Source organism: Emys orbicularis, chromosome 7 (assembly GCF_028017835.1).
Source record: "Emys orbicularis isolate rEmyOrb1 chromosome 7, rEmyOrb1.hap1, whole genome shotgun sequence".
Lineage (NCBI taxonomy): Eukaryota > Metazoa > Chordata > Testudines > Emydidae > Emys > Emys orbicularis.
This window is the reverse complement of record NC_088689.1, coordinates 103805253-103812373: the sequence shown is the minus strand read 5'-3', so window position 1 is coordinate 103812373 and position 7121 is coordinate 103805253. Positions and strand designations below refer to the sequence as shown.

The 7121-nt window shown below is 41.9% G+C and overlaps 1 pseudogene; it reads left to right on the top strand.

The window, feature by feature from the left end:
* Positions 1-1847: 1847 nt before the first annotated feature.
* On the top strand, positions 1848-6023 carry LOC135881596 (parapinopsin-like; annotated as a pseudogene).
* Positions 6024-7121: the final 1098 nt, after the last annotated feature.

Sequence of the window (7121 nt, the reverse complement as noted above, 5' to 3'; positions counted from 1 at the left end):
TATCTATCTATATAATTAATTCAAGGACAGTGTTAAGATCATCTGTGGTAAACAAGAACAGTGAGAGACCAAATAAAATCAATCAATCAATCAATGAACCAGAACATATCTGTCATATTAGGTGTGAGTGGTTGACAAAATAACAAGGAGAGGGACTATTCTGCCCATTACTCCCCTTTTGGGGTCCCGATGGGAAGAGCTTATGAGAAAAAAAAATTGGAAACTGGAGCAAACCCCCACCATCTCCTTCATCCCCAGACCTCTTTTATCAGATCCTGGAAAAAAGTGTCCTGACCAGGCCAGAAAGAGGGAGACAGATGACATCACCACTTCCACCAAGTCAGCTAAATCCAAAACACCACCCCTCTAGGTCCTCTTCACCCTGCCTCCCATTTGATGAGGGAGACAGCTAAAAACAATGTCCTAAATACAGGAGCACCGCCAGCTAGGGTGGCAGAAGGTCCTGCCCCGAAATGCCGCCCCCCACAGAGGCAGCAGAAGGTCCTGCCGCTGAAATACCGCCGCGGTCGCCACCCCCCAAATTGTAGCGCCCTAGGTGACCGCCTAGGTCACCTAATGGGTTGTGCCGGCCCTGCCTAAATAGCCCAATGCTGTTATGAGTTTGCCAAGTCTCAGAGTGGCTGATGAGGCTGTGTGCTGGGCCTTTGTTTTTTTGTTTTTTTAGCAGTGAGGTTGCAAGTGAGAATAAACACTGGAGACAGAAGCTGCATTTTCTCTTTGCTGTCCTTTTTTCTCCCACTTTTGTGGGAGTTAGTGTTGTTTCCTCTTACAGGAAGCAGGATTGGACTTCAACAGCAGCAGCAACTCCCTTTGATTTCAATGACATTAGTGCAATCTTCAAAAGTGCCAAGGTGCCTATCTGCATGCTAATTCCCTTTAAATGTCTGATCTTGGAATCTACATGGTGTAACTTGATCTGACTAAGATAAGTCACTTAAGCAAAACACAAGCCTTCAAACAAAAAAAAAAAATAGTGCACCAGCAGACATTCTGGTACCATCTTGACCTTTGCAATCTATCTCAACTTTTACTACATCTTCAAGACAAGAGGATTTGAGGTCCTTGAGAAGTATTATATTCATGGAATCCAGTGATCTACAACAATGCTGGTTGTACCGAAGTCTGTATCCTCACTGGAGAATAAAATGGAATTAATCACCTTACAGAATGCAGAACTGAATGCGAGTCTCTCAAAGATAAGTCAAAATCTATTGAAACAAAGCAGTTTACTCAATGCATTCAGCATTAGCTGTTATTTGAGAGAAGGGAATTGAAGTACTTAAGAATTCTACCCAGGGGGAAAAAATACCTTCAGTTTTTGTAGATAATCAGTAGTAAGAAGTGGGTACTGAGTCTAACCTTAAGACAGATTTTCAGAAAGGTCCAATAGATTGGTATCCCTGAACTGTGTGCTTTCATTAATGCATGGAGAGCCTACATTTACACACCCTAATCTAATGATTGGATTTACATGTACAAACTTGGATTGTACCTAACCTCTGAAATTGGGCACTTTTGAAAATCTGATAGATTTGTTATTTCCTAGAGCTCAGCAAAAAGGAAGATATTTTCATTTTAAGTGTTATAGGAGTAAAGTTTTAGGCAAGGAACCCCAAAATTCCACCTTCTTAGGGTGATCATACGTCCTGTTTTGGCTAGGACAGTCCCCTTTTTAAGTGCTGTCCTGGACGTCCCAACTTTTTTGGCAAAACTGGGCGTTTGTCCCGTTTGCTCTTGCGAACTTATGATCAACATATTCTGTGCTATGGAAAACTCATTTTGAAATACCTCAGTGTCCCTGCTGTGTGGTTCCACCCCACCCCCAAATGAAGATAGAGCACAGTGGAAGCCAACGGCAATACAACATAGAGATCCATGCTACCAGTGCAAAGCCTTGGACCCTTGATGCTACAGACGGATACCAGAGATCTGTAGGATTGGTAATTTGCTTTCCCATGATTCTCCACTTTATATAAGAACTAGAGACCTCCATAAGAGGAGTATAGTTAATATTTATAAAAAGCTAATTAGTGTTTTCTCCCAGAACTTCTGTGGAGCAAATAGGTAAGTATTATTCAATTACTATGCCCATTTTACAGATAGGGGAATGAAGACAGAATTAAATGACTTGCCCCAAGGCCACAGAGACTCGGTGGTAGAGCTGGGATTGAAAGCCAAGTCCCTATGTAGTCTTTTAGGATTAAATTCAGCCCTATGCAGAGAGCCAGAAAAAGGTCTGTGCACCACTTACTTTATTTTGACAGCTCAGACAGGATTAACGTGCTGTATAGGCCTTGTTCTGAGCCTTTGCACAAGGTTGAATTTCACTTCTAGTATGTTAGATGAGATGTAGTAGTTAGCAAAAAAGTCTCTGTGTGCAGAAGAGAATTAATGCTCTCAGGGCAATAAGAAATTAAAACATTCCTTCTACCGAGTACATATATACATATCATCTTTGTGAAAGTTTCTTCTCAGAAACAGTTTGGCAGACACCCAAACCCTGCATGAGGGTAGGATGTTCGCAGAAAGCTAGAATGGAGAAAGGTAACTATTTGCAGGTTGCTTACTGTATTTAAGAAAATACTGTACAAAACAGTATAGTAGATGGTTATATGTTCTGGTTTAGAAGTTGAAATTTTTATTTTAGTAACTTGTTTGAGGATTTTTATTATTTGGGGTTTTTTAAACTATGAAAATGTGATTCTGTGACAGAAATACTGTTGCAGATGTTACAACTTTGTGCATTGCAGTGATAGCTGTGGATCATGTAACAGCAGTGTCCAAGGCCAAGGGAACACTTACTTTCACCACAAAGGTGGCTCTAGTAGGACCGGTGATGTCCCAGATGTTTGAACTACACCTCCACTTTAAAGCTAGAAAGCATTAAGTCCTCCTAGGCTGCAGACTGGTACAACAGTGACCCAGTTAATGTTTCCTACATGCTCTTTTAATTGGAATTCCAAAGCAGAAGGAAAAGTATCTTGATTTCCCGTGGCTATATAGTGTGGACTTTATGCTGCGTAACAACATTCCATTTCTCTTAACATACTGGATTCATAAGAGTTAGCTTTAAAATAGTTTAGTATCTCAGAGGAAAAAAGCTAGATTCTCAGCAGCTCTAAACTAGTATTGCTTCATTAAGTTCAGTGGAGTTATGCTGATTTATGCCAGCTGAGAATTTGGTCCTGTATTTTTAATTCACAAGTTTTGATTTAGTATAATGGATCTACCTTTATGCAAGTATTTCTATAGCATGCTCACCACCTTGGTATCTGAGCACCTAGAGACCTAATTACAGCTGGGAAAAACTGGTGAATATTTTTTCCTAAAAATATTACACCAATCACCTTCTGGCAAGATTTTACATCCCCCAAACTTTTGGGGCCTGAACAGTTTGCACTGAAGCATACAAGCCTGCAGTTAAAACATGAGATAATAATCTGCCCTGAGAAAGAAGCAGGCAGAGTATTTTGGGGCTGTACCTGTAACCGACGAAGATAGTCAGAATCACCCTCCCAGTAATCCCAGTGCTCCAGGGATAGTGTTAGTGATGCCAGGTCTATACCTGAAACAGCAGCACACACAGCCTGTAGCAAACCTACCCTATGGGGCAGAGACAAGGCTCCCCTTATCCCCATTGCATTCTGCCCCTTCCGACCCACCTGAATTCGAGGAGGAAATTAACAGCATTGCTATTTGCTTTTACTCTCATGCTGCTGCTCAAAGTTAGAGCAGGGTGGATAACTGATTTTTTTATTTATTCTCTTGCCTTTCACAAAAATGCCTGTGAACAACTAATCATTTTGAATCAAACAACTCAAAAATTGCAATAAATAAATAAAATAAATCAAATTGAAAGTGTTTCATTTGGCCCCAAATGGATTTTTTTATTCCTTTTAAGATTAAGATTTTTAGATTCACAAAATGTCAGGGGGTGGAGGAGATGTAGCCTTCCCTCTAACTTTTTTTATCTCAGTGGTAAAGGTACTCATGTGAGACGCAGAGAATGAATTTAAATACAGGTCTCCCATTTCTCAGAAGCATGCTGAAACTACTGGGCTATGAGATAGTCTGGTGTAGATCTCTCTCAATTTCTGCTAATGAAGCTATTCCATCTTTTGTAAATTAAATAGTCATTGGAGCAGAGACATGATGTGGAAGACTCAAGTTCATAAATGAGTACCCTAACCACTAGGGTAGAGTGTCATTCATAGTGGCACCTCAGTCACTCATAATGACTATTTACTGTTCTCGCCTCATCATAGTGCTTCTTCAATGAATAACCATTAGGCCAGAGTGAGATTTGCTCAATAGCCTGGTGGTGAGGTTATTCATCCAGGATGAATTATGCACCTAAAGTGGCAGTTAGGCACCTACATCCTTTTGAGGCTCTAGCCTTTAGTTGTCATTCCTACTACTGCCCTTGATTAATTTCAATACTTTATAGTTACACAGCAAACTAAGACAAGGAAGTCTCCATGCAAAAATTTTGGGATAACAGAGAGTGGGATTACCAAAAGCAACTTGTGTTGAAATAACCCTTTTCCCACTGAATTCAATGATAAAGCACCCATGAATTTCAACAAGAACACAGCTAGGCAAAAGCCAGGGCCGGCTCTAGGCACCAGCAAACCAAGCACGTGCTTGGGGCGGCACAATTTCAGGGGCGGCATTCCAGACACCTTTTTTTTTTTTTTTTGGCTTGGGGCGGCAAAAAACCTGTAGTCAGCCCTGGCGAAAGCTTTTGCAAATCCCACCAGAAAAGTTAAGGGACTTCGCTGGGAGTCATCCATTGCATTTACTTGTTTGTGAAGTGCTTATAACTGGTGGCTAAATCCACGCATCTAAAATCAGATATCCCCCCCCCCCCCCCCGCACAACTGCAGGGCCGGTGCAAGGAAGTTTCGCGCCCTAAGCGAAACTTCCACCTTGCGCCCCCCCCCCCAGCCCTGCAGCAGCTCCCCGCCCCCCCCTCCACCCTGAGGCTCCCCCCCCCCGTGGCAGCTCCCTCCCTCCTCTGCCCTGAGGTCCCCCCCCCACGGGAGCCCCTCCCCCCGGGGAGCTGTGCGGCAGCTCCCCACCCCAGCTCACCTCTGTTCCGCCTCCTCCCCAAGCACGCCGCCCCTGCTCTAATTCTCCTCCCCTCCCAGGCTTGTGGCGCCAAACAGCTGATTGGCGCTGCAAGTCTGGGAAGCAGGAGAAGTGGAGAGGTGACCGCGAATTGGGGGCACTGCTTTTTGGCACCCCCAAATCTTGGCACCCTAGGCAACCGCCTAGTTTGCCTTAATGGTAGCACCGGCCCTGCACACCTGAACGCATGCATGCAATTTCTTGTGCAAAAGTGTGCATGTACAGTTTGCATGAACAGATATGCCATCTGTGCATACAGTTACAACTGCACATACAAGTTACATTTTTCCCCTGCACAATTATGAATGTTACAGATTATCATGCAAATAGTATTATGATTTCAAATTCTTACATAAAGTTGATTATAATCAGAATTATACCTCTTCAAAAAATATAAGTCAGATGCAACAGTTGTGTCTCAGCTACATTAACTAATTTGATTAAAATAATTACTTTTCCGGAGACTGTACCAACTTATTCATGAGTTTTTAATAAACTCATCAGAATTAGCCAGTTGTCTCATCACTATTTTGCTCACCAAAAGTGAAATACAATTGACTTGATGCATTGGTTTTTAACAGATATCCTGTATGCTATTTTTGAACTAGGTTGCTAAGCTAGGAGTAGCTAAAGGATGTTCAACAACTAAAGCTGAAGCCCAGATGTCACAGATGGTCCTAGTAATGATTATGGCTTTTTTGCACTGCTGGCTTCCTCTTGCAGCCTTTGCAACAGCAGCAGTGGCTAATCCTCAAGTTTACATTAATCCTGTTATAGCTATCCCTAGGTACATGAGAAAACCCAGCACTGTCTATAACCGAGTTAGCTACATTTTAATAAGGAAACAGCTGAGTTTCGAATTATCTATGTAGTATTGGGGATAGAGATTTAAGAACAATTTGCTATTGTTCCTTAGTGGAGGAGTGTTTGTTATATTGAAAGACTAAACTTAAATTATAAATATTTATTTCTATTTGACAGAGGAATGACATTTCACCCAACCTGCAGAGGCTCCACGAGCCTCCAGGGCATCACAACTGAAGAGACAGGGTGAGGCTCACAAGTTTAAACCATTTATGGAAGCATACAGGACAGCAATCCAACTGCAGCCAGATTTAATAACAAAAATAAGAATAAGCTTAGTCAAAATGAGAAAATAGAAGATATTGTTGCAATTTAAAGCAACCCTTAAATTTTATTCTTCCATACATACCTCAGACCAGGCATTCCCAGATCTGTCTCCTACTGAAACCAAACCTCCTGCCCTACTATGGCCTTATATACCTGTCCCAGCTATCCCAGAATGCACTGCTCACACTGATCTAAAGCCCACTAAAGTCAACATAAGTCCTTTCATTGACTATGTTCTGCATTGCACTCAATTCAGGCAGCAAAACAAAGGTAAATGACAAAATGTAGCACACTGTTGCAATACCCCTGCTTCTAGCTGCTCCTCTCATGCACCAGATTCAGATTTACTCAGCCGTCTAGACCTGGCCCCTACCCAGGACTTACAGAAGACTTATAGAAGCTACTCTGTTTCCCCCACCAAGCAGTTCTACAGCTCCTCGGTATGGAGTAGGTGGTTTTTTGTCCCCCCTCCCTCCAATTACACACAACCAGCTTATCTCCTATAGAGAAAAGCCTAGTCCACACAAAACACTTTGTGGCCCTTTAATAGATAGCTGTATACACAATCTTCCTAATAAGGCCCATAGTGAACACATTCATTCCAAGAGGGAGATACTTTGCCAACCTTTTAAAAGACATCCATTTAGATACCTTCTATAATGATTAGTATTTCAACTGGTGAGAGCACTTCAACAGTCATTTTGCCACCTATTCTCCTTTGGTATGTTATCAGTACCTAAAGACTATAAAAAGGTTACCTGCTTAATTATCACTATATTGAATAGCCAGAACCTAAGCAAGTGCACATGTGCATGTTAGACTAAATCCATTTAATGATA